Source organism: Cyprinodon variegatus, unplaced genomic scaffold (genome assembly GCF_000732505.1).
Source record: "Cyprinodon variegatus isolate N-32 unplaced genomic scaffold, C_variegatus-1.0 Scaffold197, whole genome shotgun sequence".
NCBI lineage: Eukaryota > Metazoa > Chordata > Actinopteri > Cyprinodontiformes > Cyprinodontidae > Cyprinodon > Cyprinodon variegatus.
Genome location: NW_015150650.1, coordinates 1,040,613 through 1,058,702, shown reverse-complemented (window position 1 = coordinate 1,058,702; position 18,090 = coordinate 1,040,613). Strand labels below are relative to the sequence as shown.

The window sequence follows — 18,090 nt, the reverse complement described above, 5'->3', positions numbered from 1 at the left end:
CAAGAAAGGAAGCTTTTTTTTTCCTGATATGTGTGTTGTCTGCTGTGGCAGAAGGCCAAATCACTCTCTATTCACTGAAGACCTGAAGTGGTTTGTCTTCAATGGAGAAAAAATCTCATGTCATTTCGCCTTTAGAGAATGTATGGATAAGGCTCAGATGTCTTGAGAGGACAAAGGGAAATCTAAGACAGTGTTGCAGAAAAGCACATAATGAGAATACTAATTTTCATCACAGTTATTTTCACAGAACGGAATTACTCATTTCAGTGAATAGGAGCATAAAATAACTCACACCAACACTATAAGTAACACCTAAGTCTAAAGAAGGGTGTGAATTAAGGTAACCTTAACAACAATAAATGCTAAATGCAATGTGCTAAATATTTTAATCCAGTATTTCTATTTCTATCAGTCGTGACTCTTTCTAAAGGAGATGGTTATGAAGTCGGAATTCTGCCAAAAGTAATAAACACTGAAATGAGCAGGTTTATCTAAAACGCATGCATAAACTAATCTACATGTGTATGTTTGATCGTACAGTAGGGTGGGTGCTCTCTAGACCAGCGGTCCCCAACCTTTTTTTGCACCACGGACTGCTATATGTCAGACAATATTTTCACGGACCGGCCGGGGTGGGGGGATACGATTAAGTAAAATGATACGACTGGCATAAAATCAAATACAAACAGCATAAAAATAAAACAACAACCCGGTCCCATCTAGTCGTAATCGGAGACAATGACACACAAAGTGTGCTCCTGATATCCAGTCTGCTCCGTAGCTTTGTTTTGGTCGCTGTAACCGGAGAAAATCCCGCTTCACAAAGATAGGATGTTATAGATAGGATGAGTCATGAACTGAATTAACCTGTGTCAAGAGGCACAGATGCACCGACTGATGTAATTGAGAGAGAATACCGCAATTTTTTATATTTTTCAAAATAAATCATCACTCAGACTCTTTTATATATATATATATATACTTTTTTCTGTGCGGCCCGGTACCAAATGACCGACGGACCGGTACTGGTCCGCAGCCGGGTGGTTGGGGACCGCTGCTCTAGATTCTCTACTGCCTCCTTCTCTTCCTTCTGTCAACTATTGTAACTTTGAGGGCGTAACCAAACCCCGCCTGTGATTGGCTCCTTCTAAGGAAATCCCGCCTCTTGAGACAGTACTGTTTGTTCACTAGTTGCGGCTGTCACTACCAGATCCATACCGGTAGATCATCTGAGCAATCAGAAATACATCCAGGTCGCCATGGATTGTACTTTATGAAAAAGACCCAAATTAATTTATTCTCTCACTAGTTATAATAAGCTACTGAATTTATTTTCTAAAAGAATAGATTAATCCATTCTGTTTTATCACTCGTCTGTGCCGGTTCTGTCCCAGACATAGCATCCCACTTTACTTCTGGCAGTTAACTTTCTTGGCTTTGGATTTTTACATGAATGTAGTAATTTTGAGTTTTATGTTTGCCATTCATCGTACTTTTATGTTATATAGTTTAGAATCTAAAGAAAGACAACGAAAATGCAGATAAATGTTGTTTTGTCGGGCAGCTCTGAGCATGTCCAATAATGACATCAGATAAGCAATTTCCATTAAATTAAATTACATTTATTTATATGGCGCCAATTCACAACACATGTCATCTCAATGCACTTTACAGTTCAACCAGATGATACAGTTAGATTGGTTAAAAGTTTTCTATCTAAGGAAAACCAGCTGATTGTATCGACTCATTGACTCAAAGGCAATCCCTCACACTAAGCATGCTGTTAGCGACAGTGGAGAGGAAAAACTCAGTTTTAACAGGAAGAAACTTCCAGCAGATCCAGGCACAGTGTGAGCGGCCATCTGCCTAGGCTGACTGGGGTCCAGGAGCAATTTAACTGGACATAAAACATGTCTGCTTCTCTCAGACAAAGTCTTTAAATTATTTTTATAAGATGTAGTTTAGCCTTTTATGGTAGTTTTACAAGTAGGTATTTTCAGTACTTTAGTTATATTATTTATCTGAACCTTGTTGAATGTCTGCTTGCACAAATTATGCAGATCGCGTAGTGACATCAGCTAGTAACATTAGCAAAGCATCTTCAGAATAATCAGAAACAAACAGGGACGGTCAAACCGTAGGACAGTCCCACTGGAGCTCACAGCGGGACGCATAAAGGGTCAGAACAGCTGAAGTGTAAATCTGTCTCCAATCTGTCAATTAAAACTCTGCAACAACGTCTTTAAGTGAAGCCTTTTTGTTTTGTTTGACTCCCTGTCAGAGCTGAAGACAAAGAGGAAGGTACCGGGTGAATGGAGACACAGCAGCCCTTTGTTGAGCGTGGTGGGTCCAAATATACAATTAGGTAACGAGAGTAATCAGAGCAAGGACTCAGTGGCCAGCATCTTTCAGCACGAGATAATGACAGCATGTATGTGTGGGGAACCATGCAAGGAGGCTTCCTCCTACTGTTCTTAAAGCAGCAGGAGTCCACGCTGCTGGAAGGATTCAATAAGAAACCAACAATGCTACTCAGCCTCTTGGAAAGATTGTAGGGCTACTGACTGAAGCATTATCACTCAGAAAAGGCCAGGGCTCTCTTTTAATACACACAATTTTTAAGTTCTTCTAATATCAGTTGCTGTTTTGTTAACATATAACCAGAGTTACCACAGAATAGGTTTAATATATAATATATTTCAACAGACATGTTGAATGTTGGTTATGGTGACTTACTATCTTTAAAATCCCCTCTTAAAAAAACGTGTTCTTGTTTGCTTGGAGTTTTTTGAAGCTTTTTCTCCAACTTAATAAAAACAATAAGGACCAATTGCAGATTTATGTTTTGAGTGGAATTATGCCTATTTTTGTATAAAAAATAACACATAGAGACAAATAAATAACAATCTAAATTGGGACCAATCTAGTTTTATACACAAAACGGCATTATCTCTAGCCTAGTAAACTAGCCCCACCCGCCAGCGGCCAAAATCATTTTTGCCTGCGAGTTGGTCTAGCCTCGATCAATGCCCCAGGCCCTAAATCTGGCAGGCCAATCGCAAAGCAGAGATGTTTTTTGAACGTCTAGATGCAAAGGGGGCGGGTTTTGAGGGCGTGACAACAAAGCTGCACGACACAGTAGCATGCACTGCGGCAGCAGAAGCTTTCAATGGAGCGCTACATTGAAAGTTAAAAGTTCTCTTTCTGTTACTGTTGTTCAATAAAATACGTTTTAAGATCATTTTAGGCGAGAATATTATAGTTTAAAGCGTCACTATATGGTCTATTTACCAATTTAATGCGTAATAAAAAAACTATTTCCGAAGTTGAGAGGTCCGCGGCAACCAGCGGAGCTCCGAGGCTAACGGCAGCCAGGGCTAACGGCAGCCAGGGCTAACCGCAGCGCCTCTGCAGTGGCCTTCTCTCGGCATAGTCGCATGTGAAGGACCGCTGGCTCTGATGGTTATTTTTGACTCCGTTTTGGAATCAGTTTTGGACGGATTAGACTTGGGTTTTTCGTTTAAACGGAACTGTGACTACGTCACAGTCAGTTGCACTCATTGGTCAGAGCGTTGGCCAATAGGCACAGGCAGTGGTTTGAAAGACAACGGATTGTTCTCATCAACAATCTTCCGATGTCTCATTCATTGGGGCCAGACTAAATTACACCTTTCATCTCCCATTTAGTCTGGTTTACCAGGCTACATAATCTCCATTTATTCTTGATATATAGATAAAGAAAATGTAGCAGTGTTAAAAGGAGAATGGATCAAATCTCATACAACACTTTATCCTCAGGAAATCAGCTGAAATGTATTCTTGGCATGCAGCTAAAAGGATGGCTTCCATCTCACAGCGGTTATGGGCTCCACTCTATTACAAAGGAGGGGTATAAACCATAGGTGATGGAGATGAACAACTGGCTCTGTCTATTCCCCAGGTACACGCTTTTCCTTGTTGTTACAGCAGTGGCCATGACACTAGAGATGAGGCCTCGTAAGGCTGGAAAGGCTAGGAGGAAAAATAATATCAAAAGAGCACAGCGTGGTGCTTATCCTTTTACAAGAAGCATGCACTGAGCAGAGCGTAGAGGGGAATACTAGCTCAGACAGAGACAGAGACGCAGCACAGCACAGCGGGGGGACAGAAAGGCAGGTGGAACGCCGGAGCTAAACACTAAAAACAGGCAGGGGAGGGATGCTACAGAGATGAAGGGACGTGTGGATGGATGTAATGTTCCAGCAATTTTGTCAGTTCTGTGGGTGATTGCTCTGTTGGGCTATTTCACTTAGTCGAGTCAAAGCTTGGAGAACAACGAAAGCACAGAATTGTGACGGTAGATGCAGAGACTAAGCAGTCATTTACTGTATATGGCGTCTTTAAGTGTTTACTTTGGGAAGGCTATTGTCAGAAGGGTTTTACAGAAAAAAATAAGTATTTGAAAATGCTGAAACCACTACAAGGGGGAGTTATTTAAAATCCCAAACATTTCCCATTCACCATGTCTGACTAAAACTAAGGCTCCTGTGGTTTGGGGAACAAACTTACAATCTATTCCAAACCATCACCACCATCCTCACATATCTGACAAACAAACTAAAACAACTGTAGCCCCAGTGACAAACCTGAATGAATAACATTTAACAAGAATGCAAAATACGCTTATCATTTAGATTAAGAATGCATCTACACTGTAGTTGTTTTCTGGGTAATCTTTTAAAAATCAGTGAAATACATTCACTACCACTAATATTTACATAAATAGTATTCTGTCAAGTTACAGAGGCTAATAACCCATCTTCTGGGCAAATTCTGGCAGGATATTTGACCACTCTTCTCATAGAAACAGTGTAGTGTGTCTCAGATGGCTTGCTTCCTATTTCAAACCTGTTTATTTTAGAATTATCCAGAATTGTTTTGAAGATATATTTAGTCCAGGTATTCAGTAAGGTTAATGTCAGCTGGTGTTATCCATTTCAAAGCCGGTTCTAATGTATGTTTGGGATCATTCTCTTGTTTGTCCATCATGCTGTATGCACGTTTTAAAAATCTGTTGAAAAGGGGTAAAGTAGAAAAGAAGAATCCCTCCTACAATATTCAGAATAATTTTTATGATAGATATATACCATGGGCCAAACAACATAAAGCCAGAAGAGAAGTGCTGCTTTTGGTCTTTGAAGCACTAACTGGTGCTGGGATGATTAAAAAATCTGAGTTGCTTTTTGATATGAACTGTGCAGACACCTCAGGTCTTCAGAAACCTGCCTACTCAGTGTCTCCATGACCAGAGCTACACAAGGCCAACATTTGGTTTCTATCCTCCTCAGATCTAGAAAACCCCCTGAAAACCTGAGGTATACGGAAACATGTTGGCTACTTTAGATCAGGACCAAAAACTTTGTTATTCACAGAGGATTTTTATTGGTTAATCTGATAAATACACTTATTTATATCTATCTGTTCACCTCTGTTCTTTCATGAAATGCTTTTATGTTTAAACCTCCCTCTGAATTTTCTTCTAAAGCACTTGGATGGCCTTGTGTATAAGTAGTGCTGTAAGAATGAGGCTGCCTTGCCTTACCATTACTATGCTTTATAATTGCTGTTTTCATCTTTAAAAGAATCACATTCATTTCTTCAAACATTATTCTAGTAATTTCTCTAAAAGCCATGTGCCTTGTCCATATAAGCTGCATTCTTCAGCTGCATCAAGGAGTTGATCCCTTCGGCCACGCCTTCTGAAGGTGCATTCACGCTGCACTTGTTTTTAGCAATAGGAACAACATATTTACACATTTATCCCCATGTTTAGGTACAAGGCGGTGCACCAGGTCCATTTTTAGCACAGCAACAAGCACGATTTTGGCCATTCTAGTGAAACAAGAGTGACATCACACCTGCGATGTGAAGTGATGACCGCTGATGTCTAAAATCTGAACTATTGTGTCTGACATTACAGTGGACAGAGACAACTTGTCGTGTGCCTTAAATGTATAATTGGTGTATAATTATGATGTCGTGTGCAAGATATTCTTTGGACCATAGGCACACTGGATTATAAGGCAGAGTGGAAAATGTTGAGCTGTCAATCATCTCTATGTCATGCCGCATTTCACAAATAAAGGCAGAATTGAGAATTAAGGCCTGCAGTGCGAAAGCAGCCTTAATGTCATATTTTGTAGGCCATGTCACTGAACCAGGTAAGTCCAATCTGGACAGTCAATTGGATTGTGCAGATTGGACTCACCAGTTTCAGTGACTTGGCCGTACAAAACATGACATTAAGGCCGTGTTCGCACTGCAGGCTTTAATTCTCCATTCTGCCTTTATATGTGAAATCCGATGGTTTTGCGTGGTAATTCCCAGCTCCAAATATATGTGACTTGTATGTGATCTCCCATGTGAACTGCATTAATACAGTGGGGGACCCAGTGATGTCGCAAGCAAGAAGGCTCTACGTTTACAGAAGGAAATATGGATGGTATTGGTGGAGTGCAACTAGTGTTCTTTAATAACTTTTAAGCACAGAGCCAGCATATTAAAAACTCAATGTTTTCAAGAAGATGAAAAAGAAAGTCTGCTCTCCATGATTGTTATTCTTCCTGTTTCTGCATTGCACAAAGCAGAATACCGACCATTGCTCAGTATTAATGATGTATGGTTCAGATGTATGCGGCACGGCCTTTCAAATACAGGTCGCATTGAAAACAATCTGATACGTATCCGATAAAGGATCACATAGCGAGTGTCCTGAGTCCCATTTAAAAAAATCGGATTTGTGTTGTTCAGACTGTCATGAGAAGATCAGATAAAGGTCGCAAATGGTAAACAAAAATGAGATTTGTATCACTTCAGGCTGCTGTGTAAAAGAATAGATGACTTGATGTAGTTTACCAAACTCGCAGTAAAATATTTTGACTGCATAGACCGCATTGTACAACACAAGATCAGTAAGCATAACGTGAATGAAACCATGCATAAGGCACTCCGGATTATAAAGTGTAGTCTCATCTTTTTGAAAAAATGAAAGACTTTTAATTGTCTTATAATGCAGATTTTTTTTTTTCACCCAATGGGCTCTATGCACTATTCCACTACTTCCTGAATTGATGGCAGCTCTTTTGTTTCCTGTCTTTTTAAAGTGAATAAATGGATTAATGTAGGCGTGCCTGACCTTTGTAACCATGGTGTTTGGAAATGCAGAAATATAACAAGACTTTTACTTTTAGGTAAGGTTACCTGGAGCACAACATCCTCCAAGTGAATCACACCAAACAGACCCTCCTCCGCTTTACCACAAATAAACTGTTTTCTTTCCATCTTGCAGTTGTTTTGGTCTGGCTTTTCTGCAAATGCTTCTGGAAGCATTCCTTTGGTTCCCAGCTGAGCGCATCACAGCACTTCTAATGTAAATCAGGACTTAAACAAATGGCAGTGAAGTCCGAATGGGAGTAAAGACACAAGTAGCGTAACTCCGAGTTATGAGAGGAACCGCTAAGCAAATGATTGTTCCTTCAATCCACCCAGTTTACTGCCTACTCTGCATGCCCTCCTATCCTCAGCAGGCACATCACTACACATAGAATACACAACCTGGCTAAAGCAACCTCAGGTGACCCTAACAATGATGCTCTAGACCACCCTTCAAGAAAGGCAGGGGTTAGAAAGGAGGCAAAAAAAAAAAAAAATCCTAAAGAATTGCTGCCTGCATGCTGGGGAAAAAACAATAAACACATTTATTCCCCAAGCACATTAAAATGACAGGGCAAATCAATCACACAGTTCCACTTGTCACTGTCAGAGGACACAGAGACATGGTCAGCCATGATACGGCCTCAGAGACACAGAGAGGAACCAAAGAGGAACTTGCCCGGTTAAGTAAATACAGACAGGGCATCAACAACTGTCACCCTGACTACTGACCGCAACCCTTTACTTGCTGTAGGAAATGCAAAAAGAAAAAAAAGGAGCTGACACAGGTTCTGGCACTCCTTTCTCACTTTGATTGTTCTAAAAACTAACTAAAAACAAAGGGAAATAAAAAAGATTATATGAAAAACAAGTTTAAAGTTAGAATTTGAGATGAAGCCCTAGTTGCCTTAAGTTTTAAGGTGCTGTATTTGAACCAGTACTATTAAGAGGGGGAAGTTAATGATTATGTCTAATGTTGACACAGGGAAATTAATTTATTTTCAGCAGCTGCTTACTCTGTCCTCTATTCAAGTGAATAAAGTGAGATCTTAACAATGAAAAAATGCTCAGCATCCTAGAGTGAGAGCACTAAGGCTACTTTCACACAGAAGCCTGATGTGCTCATATGCGCGCTGTAGCCGCATTTCTTTTTCCAATGCAACCCAGGCTACTTGGCTATGTGGCCTGGGTCGCATTCATCCGAACTGATGCAATAATAATCAATGAAGGTCACAATTCTGCGTCTTGCTATGCAGAAGAAGAAAAACAACAACCATGGCGGGCGATAATGTGGAGGGCAGTCTTGTGTTGTTGATGCACTGGCTGAGGTTGGGAAAGAAATTAAAGATTGCAAGATGCGCACCAGCACTTCCGTCCATGTCTACTTCCGTAAACACGGAGCACGCTTGCTTGTGATGTCATAGCGTCCTCTACTGCACAAGCAGGAGTGAATGCAATTCAAAAAGGATATCAAGTACTGGTAGTATTTATCAAAAAATGGGAACAACCACACAAAAGAATTGGATTTCAAAAAAAAAAAATCGGAATCAATCATTAAGGCTAGCAGTGTGAAGGAAGCCTGAGACGGGGTAATGGTTGATTTAGAAAGTCAAGGACCAAAGAAGTGGCAGATACTGGTCGAGCAACAACATGTTTCTATGTCAATTTCCCTTCTGAAGATGTTGGGATAAGGTGTGGGTCCAGGATCTGTGGTTATTCGAATAGCGAGTGAATCATAACAGGGTAAGAGAACAAAGGCTTTCAAGCCTGAAATATTAGCGGGATGTCAGGAAATTATAATTGTCTGGTACAAAGTTGATATTTTCTTTTGACCTACAGAGTCCTGCAAAATTATCTATAAATATATATTGTTTCTCATTGTTAACATGAAAGCACATTTAAGTATATTACATGATACACCATCAGAAAAAGAGCTTTCAAAGTTTAGCATGAAGATAACACAGAAATGTAGGGCATGAATTTGCATTTGTCTTCTTTTTAAAAATAAATTAGATCAGTCAGATTGGATGAGGAGGATCTGAAAAACAAAATTTTCACTCTGATTTTGGTCTAAACTTTGAGTATTTGAATTATATGGCTAACAAAAACAAATGTAGCTCTGGGTATTGTTTTGGGGTATTTTTCCTGCTATAAGCTCAAACTCCCTCCTAGATTCAAATCGTCTGCAGACTCCAACAGCTTTTCTTCCAGGCTCTAATTGCTTTGCCGTTCAGGTGAACAACTGAGTTTCAGAGCTTCCCAAACAGAGATTAAAGGTATAGTGGAAGATTTTCACAAAATTCTGGGGAAAAAAATGCACATGCACGACACTGGACCCGCTCCCGAAAGGGAACGACTATTCCGTGCACTACTGTGCATGCTCCTGTTTGCATCACTCATACAAGCTTATTCTCTAAAAGAATATTAGCATTTTTTTCACTATGTCAGACTCAGTGAAAATGGGGATGAGCACATAGGAAGGCCTTACGTAAACATGTCACCAGAATGATTGACATTTAGGAGGACCACTTATTTAGATGATCCACCCAGAAAAAGAAAATCCTCCACTATACCTTTAAGGTACACGGAGGCAGCCTCTCTTAACTGATTATGTGATTAACTTAATTTATTTTGGACTATTAATAATAAGGGCTTAAATAAAAACTAATGTCAAATTTTTTTTTTATTTCATTTGACGGGTGTTATTAATTTTGCAGGCCAATCTATGCATTTATTCCAATTTTTTTTTTTTGGGTGATTTCTTCAGCTTTGAGATGAGAAGTGCAGTAAAACAGTTTAAAAAAAGAAACAAAATAAAAAAAGCATTTTTGAAAACAGAATTTTTCCATTATGCATGCACCTTTGACTGAAATGCATTTCAGTGAAATAAAAAATGACAAAATCTATCCAGCAAATGCTCATGACCCAATGGCTGCATGTCAAAGAACCACCAGGCAGAGTGATGTGGTCATAGGATCAAATATATACAGCCATTTGACACTTGACCTCCCCGACGGGCTGAATGGGAAGTCAGCCGATTACTCAGGGTCAACCTGGGAGTCCCGGATTAGGAAAGTATTGATCGCAGAGGAGATGCGGGGTCCACAGGGAATGAACTTGGAAGGAAAAGCTCTGCCGGGCAGAAAAGATATCGACCAGGAAGCCTAGACGAGCTTTAACGGAAAACCATATTTGAGCTTGGGACCTTGGACTTGGCTGTGCAAACAGAGGCGGCTTCAGCAAAAACCTCTTTTTCACAGAAGCCTATTGAGAGAAGACAGAGAGCGAATGAGAGTGGAGGAGGATTGAAGTAGACAAGTTCAGGGCTCGTTGCATTAGACAGGCACAGCAGCAGCCTCTGGTCTAGAGCTGACACACTTAAGGGAAGAGTCGGCAGGGGTCATGTAAATCAAGACAGGGTGAGGAGAGATATAGTCCTGACCTGGGGCCAAACTAAACAGGCTTTAACATTACCCAGAGTCCATGTAAACAGCAGAGACCTGGCACTGCTTCACTTCACTTCCATGCAAAGTATTCAGAGAGGTCCTGGAGGAAGAGGGGGGGGTGCAGGGCTGCAGGATTTGGACAGATTGATGGTGATAGCAGTGTGGCCTTGAAGAGCAATCCTGCTTCTTCACTAAATTAAACGGCCGGCTTGTCCTCTCCAAATCCCTCAAACCTTTGCTTTCAGGAAAACCCGAAGGGAGTGACAGAACTGGTGGAGCGGCTAGTGTGATGCTTGGAGTAGTTTGGTGAGGAAAAAACAGACAGTAATGGCAGATGTATGAGCAAACGGGGAGCATTTATTCCGTTTGGAGAGAAAAGACTGCCAGAAACCTGAAGGGACGGGGAATACACAACTGTGCTATGAATATTTCTAAGGAAGAAAAATGGGCAAAAGGATGAGAAAGACTAAAAGTAATAAGAAATCAACTTTTTTTTTTCACTCTTATAAGCTGCCCCACCTCCTCTGGTCTCTGCTGTTTGTGAGACTGCAGCTGGTTTGCTATCTCACCTTCAGTGGTTAGTGAACACCGCGTACACAATGCTGAGCACCGCTCTGTGTTTTGGACATGGCCCCAGGCTCGGCGCTGCTGAGCTGCAGTGGGAGACACTGGGCATTGGAAATTTAAGTCAGGGCCTAGGAGAAATTAGGTGAGGAGGCAAGGAAATGGGATGTTGACTTGAACTGGCCCCGGGGGCAGCTGAGAGTCTCCCTGTGCAGCTCCGCTGGCTGCCTGACAGTTTGATGGAGCGAGTGGAGGCTTCCCTGCGGCCCGGGCCGCCGTCTCCAACACTGATGTAGCTCAGTGAGGAACAGATTGAGCCTCCAGGCGTTGCTCTGTTCTCTTTCTCTCCCTCTCTCTCTCTGTCTCACTCCATGCTGCTACTGCTAACTCTCTCCCCACTAATCTAGTCGAGCGAACTCAGAGACATGTAAACACACCACATATGCATATATGTGCTAAATATTTTAGCACAAAATAAACATAAATTCAGAGCATCTACTGTACATGTATGCTAACGGTTACGGTGGGTCCGTCTCTTCATTCTGACAGTATTGTGATGAGCACTACAGATGCTGTTGACTGAACTCTGGCCAAGGCACAGAGGGGAGGAGGAGTAGAGGGAGGTTTGATGGAGGAAGAGGCAGAACGAGTCGAGTCAGGGGGGCTGGCAGGCCGCAGTCATAATGAAAAGAATCTGGCGGTAGCCCACTGTGTGCTGGTCATGAGAAGCTTGTGCTGCCGGGGGGGGCTCTACCGCTAATTTCAGGGGGCAGCCAAGTGTTTCACGCTAGACTTGTCATCAGGCCAGAGGGGGCATTCATATGGGGTGACAGCAATTCCAAGAGTGGGTAGAGAGTTTAGGGAGGGGGGAACAGGGAGGGGGAAAGCTTTGGATCCTTCGTCCCTCCCCTCTTCCTCCTCTTCACTCTTTGCTATGATCAAACGTTTTTACAGACAGGGTGAAGAATAACAAATGAGTGTCCTGTGGCAATGGCTAGAGCTGGGATCAACTCATCTCTGAGCTCTGCTCTCTCCTTCGGTGGCCATTAGTGTCGCAGTTTGTCCTGATCTCCAAGCTTCAGGTTTTTGTACATTTCTGACCAGTTATTTTGAATATTAACTTAATATTTTCTATACAACACTGTGTCGTCTTAGGGAATGTTCAGCCTTCATTCCTTTGGCTGTCTCTCACTATTTTGCAGCCTTTTAAAATTCTTCCGACACCTTTTATCCTTACTCTAATTATTTTTCTAAATCTTCACTCTAAGTAACATCGAGTCTTCTTCCAGGAATAAATTTATACACAACAAAAGCAGATGTTTCAGAGGTTTTCAGCACTCAGTTAGTCGCCAGGACAGACCAGCCTTTTCAAACAAGACTTTATAGGAGTCATACATTCCTCATTTTTGACTTTAAACATAAATGTAAATCCCTTTATTGTCCCACTATGGGGAAATGTGTTCTCTGCATTTTGACCCATCCTCTTAGGGAGCAGTAGGCTGCCATTGTGCGGCGTCCGGAGAGCAGTGTGGAATTTAAATTTCATAATTTTTAGCAGAAAGAGAATTAAAATATTGCTCATACGAGCTCGTGTGGATGCAGCGTTAACTGCATTAGTAGTTTTGCCATGGTTTGTTTACCGTATCCTGGTTTCTAACACAATAAATCTAGTTTGCCAAGCCAGCAGGTAAGCGTCTGATTGTTAGAATCACCCCTTTTGGTGGAAAGGACAAAGTGGTGATAGCGAGGAAGGCTAATGTTAGCATCTGTCCTGGATTGATCACAATACAGGAGCAAAACTGAATTTTTGCAGATCTCATTCTAATAGTTTTTTTTTTTTTTTTTGGTTTGTAGAGCTAGCCCACAAGAAAAAACAAATTTACACTCTGGATTTTCTGACTGGTTTTAATTGGAGCCCAGCACCAAGAACGACGTTTTAACTAAAAAATGTCTGACTTTTGGATGATGGCCTCTTTAAAAGCCATTAAAATCTACAGCAAATACTGAGCCAAGAAGCTACTCCTGTTACACTGTGCCAGTTCTATAAGGTCCAGTTCTAATGATTTTCTTATTGTTCCACTTTTTCTTTTAGTTTTATTCCATTAATTTTATTTTATTAACTTGTTCTATTCTATTCTATTCTAACATTAATGTTTGGTTACTGAAAGCAAACAAACAAAACAAACAGTGGGTTTAGGAAGCTGTTATATGAGATGTCTGTTTCCCTGCATGCTATCTCAGGCATGCAAAGTATCATTTAAGATTACAGTGAATAGATGTACTCATAAAGACTAAACAAACGCTGTTAGGTTAATCATTATTTCCTGGATGAAGTAAAACTGCAGAGTATTAAGGAGGGTGAGGATACCCGGGATGTATTGGAGCTTCGAAAGCCTTAATGCTAGCAGCTGGTGGGGCTCAGCCTCCAGTACGGAGAACCAAACGAGCAAGAGATGTGCAGATGTGTGAGAGAGAGGGAGTCTGAACTAATAGCTTGGTGGCTAGGTGGAAGGATGTGGGAAAGGCTGCAAGGTTGGGAAACTCTCTGTCACATAAAGGAGAATACAGGAAAAGGCAAGGCAGAGCGATTTAGAGAGGACGGGAGGGGGAAAACGGAGGCAGGCACATTGCACACTTCAGGCTGTGAATAATTTAAAGGAGCACCGGGGAGACGAGACGAAGATGAACACAAAACACTGGCAGCGTTTGACCCAGAGCTGTAGCAACATCAGTGCAAATCACAGAGAGAGAGCGCGTTCTCTTTTGCTCTACCTCTTCCTCCCTCCTTCTATCTATTCTCCCTCTTATGCTCTTCATCTGCCTCCCTCTGTGTCAGAGAGGAAACAGCTGTACGCTGCTCTTGTTCTACCTCACATTCTATGAAACTCAACAGAAAGGCTGACGACTCTTTTTTCATAACAGCTTTTCTCCCTCTTTGCCGGGGGCATGCACATTGCTTTGCAAAAGTATTTTTACCCCTTGAACTTTTCCATGTTTTGCCACTTTTCAACCACAAACCTGTGTTATATTGGGATGTTATGTGATTGAATGATTCCCCATCCAACGGTGAGAGGAGTAAGAAATAACCGTGAACAGCTATAAGGAGCTGCGGTATCTCTGGTTCAGTTGTGGTGTCCCACCCTTTATGTGGCTGTTTGTATGATCCACAAGCAGGGGACAGATCACAAGATGGAGTTTGATGCTCTGCTAAAACAGGATTGGCCTGCAGGAAAATAGCTAGCAGTAGAAAAATAAGCACATCATTTGAACCAAAAAATGTGGCGGTGGTAGGATTACAGTATGCTGTGGGGCTGCTTTAGTTTAGGAAAACTGGAGACAGTTGATGTGAAGATGGTTGGAGTTTTACGCTGGAGAGGATTGTCAAGTTATCCAGGTCATAGTAATTTAAAATAAAATTTAAAAAAACAATCCACTGGACTCTGTTTCCAAGTTTGAAGATGTTACGATTCCCATCCATGAAGCTTTTTTAATGCAAAATATCAGAAATACCGTTGTTTTTGTGGATTTATAGAGTGGAGCAAAAACAAAGCATTGTTTTGGGGTAGCAAACATACGTATGCTGAGCAATGCAATATGCTACATAAACGTAGCATATTGAACCGGACAAACGGCTCTGCCCCTTTCAGAGACATAGACAGGTATTGCAGGCTAACAAAGAACCCAACGATTGCTCATTCCCAAGGGTTCGTCCGGTTCCATTTGCTATTTTTGACATTTTGAATTAAAGAAGCTTCATGGATGGGAAGCGAAACGTCTTCAAACTTGGAAACAAAGTCCAGTGGATTGTTTTTTTTTTTTTTTTTACTTTTTTAGGATTGATGGAGTTAGATAATTAGTTAGATGCTCTAAATTTCGGGAAGTGACTGACATGAAAAGTAGAGCCAAGGTCACTACTGAATGACTTAAAGCAAAGCATCTTCGCCCAGTTCAAACCCAGACCTGAATTCACCTGATGTTTTATGTGCAAGGCTTAATAACTACAATATTTATAAAGAATCTCCAAATTGTTGGTTAAATGTAAGGAATATTCCCCTTGTTCTTTTAAATAAACTACTTATTGGCGCTGAATTGCATAAAACACAAATAAATTACATTCAATGCTGCAGGTTCCAGAAGATGTTTTATGTTTTGGCTGTAAGAAAGCAGCAGCTCTGCAGACAGCAGCTGTAAATAAAAGCTGCCAAAGGTTAAACAGAGCCTGTTCACGCCACCTTTATCAAGCCGTCATGAATCACCTAACCTGCCGAAGAGCGGACCCGTGTGCACGGTTAAAGGTCTGCTGGACATCTGTGCAGGGAGTGGCAGTTGGGCGGACGGAGGGCGGTCTGAGCAACCCAACAGGGAGGGGCAATTTATTACTGCAATTAGGGAACCGTGGGAATAAAGAGGCAAAGACAGTGTGCAAATTATAACTGATATCGGCGATTATTAAATATACTCAATAGGGAGAAATACGGACTTGTTATAAAAACAGAAATGCTACATAAACTGGGTTAGATTTGATCTTTTTATTCTATCCTTTCCCTTTCTCCAGCTCTCCTACCCTCACTGTCTGCTGCTCAGTCAGTGTGGATGATATTAATGGGACATCCCTTGTTTGTAAATGTGCCAAGTAGTGAGCACCACTGCAGGCTGTCTATTATAGCAGGCCTCTGGGGCAGCTATTCCATATGGTGTCACATATGGCACTCAGCAGCATCAATTAATGTTGTTATAATGCTGATTTTTATGAGCCAGGGCTTAACGTCTTTCCCTGTTATTCTACCCATCTTACTCCTCCTTTGTGCCCCCCCCCATATGATCTTTGATTCTTTTTCCATGTTTCCTAAAATGTTCAATCATTGAAAAGTTTGGTCTGTTCTGAAGGCTTCACCCAGTTTTGCCAATTGCTTTCCTTAATACTCAAATTGTCAGAATTTTCCTATCCAAGTAAAACTGAAAATGATTAAAGGCTGAATATTTGCTCAGCCATATGTATTAAAATCTAGTACAAAGGGATTATAGAAGAATGCATATTTGCATCTGATACCATTTTCTGCAGTAACAGCAATTTGCCCAGGTCACATTAGGCCATAGCTTGTTACATTAGGCCTGTGTTTATGCACAAAGCAATAAGCAGATGGATCTGAGAGGAGAATCTGAGGGGCCCTTTTGTTCCCTGGTGCCTTTGGTGGTGGATCTGACAGGACTGGGAACAAGAGCACAGCAAAGAGCCCCGCTTAAAAAGCTCCCAGACACACCATCCTTGTCAGCGGTGCCACAATTAGAGACGAGATCACTGGCGCTTCCCAGCGAGAAGCATCTCACCACCGTTTCTCAATGGAACGCTTTCGTTTGACGAACACCCTCAAAGCTGGGGGTTTTAAAACATTTCGGATGGCTAATCACTCTCAGGATGAAAGGCTCCGGCGTGTTCGTTTGTGTCAGCGTGGGGAGCTTCCCTTGTCGTTTCGCTTTCTCTGATTCTGATTGTGTTTTTTTTTTTTCGTTCCTTTTTTTTTTGCAGCGACGCAGGCGAGCTTGAAGGCAGCACTGTTTGAAGGTGTAGTCAGACCCGAGCGCAGGCCTGATGCTTTGTAGTGATATTTCCAGCAGCACAATCTCATTACTTTTTGACGTGGGAGACGCGTGCAGGGGCGGCTTGTCATTTCATGCTGTCAAAAGTTCTACGTGGAAACAGAAGCAGCAGTGAAAACTTCAATGACCTGCATAGGTCTGGCTCATCAAGGATGAATATATTAAACCAAATATCACAGATAAAGCCCAATGAACCAAATCATCAGAGATGTTTGTGAGCATTATGTCTGCTCCATAGAGTTTTGAAGGTTTCTAGTCCCTCATCAGGGATACTGTGATTACCTTTTTTTCCCCGCTGTTTCAAGTGTTCTACTACATGCCCAGTTGGGCAAATGAAAAAAAACAAAAAATGATAGTATCCTCATTCACCTTTCAAAAATGATGAGAGCTCCTGCATAGTTTCACATGAGAGAATCTCTGGCAGTCCCCCCCTTAGGAAGGAGCCTGGGGTGCGTCCCATGACGTTGATTTCACGCGGACTCCTTTCAATGCAGAGAGAGAAATTAGCTCTGTGTGAGATGCTGCATGGCACTGACTAAAGCGGCTGGTTACCATGCAAACCCCAGCCTGTTGCTGGGGCGACTGTCCTAAAGTGCTTCCTGGGTAATTTTCGAGGTCACTGGTTTGTGCACGCCTATGTGCTGCAGATGGGCCCACCCTCATTCAGCACCCAGCAGGAGCTCTTTCATTAGGTCCAGTGAATGGCCTTATTCATCCCCTTCGCCCCGATTGGTCACAGTGAGTCTGTGCAGAGGGCCCAGGACAAACTTTTCTCCCTGATCTTCCACGCACCACCCACCTTAGTCATGCTTTACTTTTGTTCATGGGCATGTGGTGGCTGAAACTCCAGGGACTCCTCTTTGGTAACAAAAAAATGGTTTTCAACCATTTTAATAAAAAAACTTAAAAAAACGAGCAAATTGAAGACAGTTACAGCTTATTAAGGTAAAATCTCTACCCTTGATCCCTTGTATGCTGATGACAGGTTATCTGAATAGCTAATGAAACTAAGCTCTATAAGCAGCACACGTACCAAGATATACAGCTATGTTTTCGGGGGCCAATTTAGCCTGCGGGAGTAAACCCTGTAAAACCTAAACCATGACATAATTGTCTAAGAACGTAAATGCTTTAAAACTAGAGTTGACATTGAACATTCTGATAAATGTAAAAAAATATATATATCCATTTGGAGTAAGTTAAATCAGATAAGTTCTAAGTTGTATAATTTGTGATACATTAGTATTAGTACTTATCCATGCACGATTTTATAAATCTTCTGGTTGCTTCA

General features: G+C 41.6%; 1 protein-coding gene across 8 annotated transcripts in view; it reads right to left on the bottom strand.

Annotated features, from left to right (window-relative positions):
- Positions 1-18,090, bottom strand: part of LOC107087863 (autism susceptibility gene 2 protein-like) — a 445,596-nt gene that overhangs the window by 129,571 nt on the left and 297,935 nt on the right. The window lies entirely within an intron of this gene.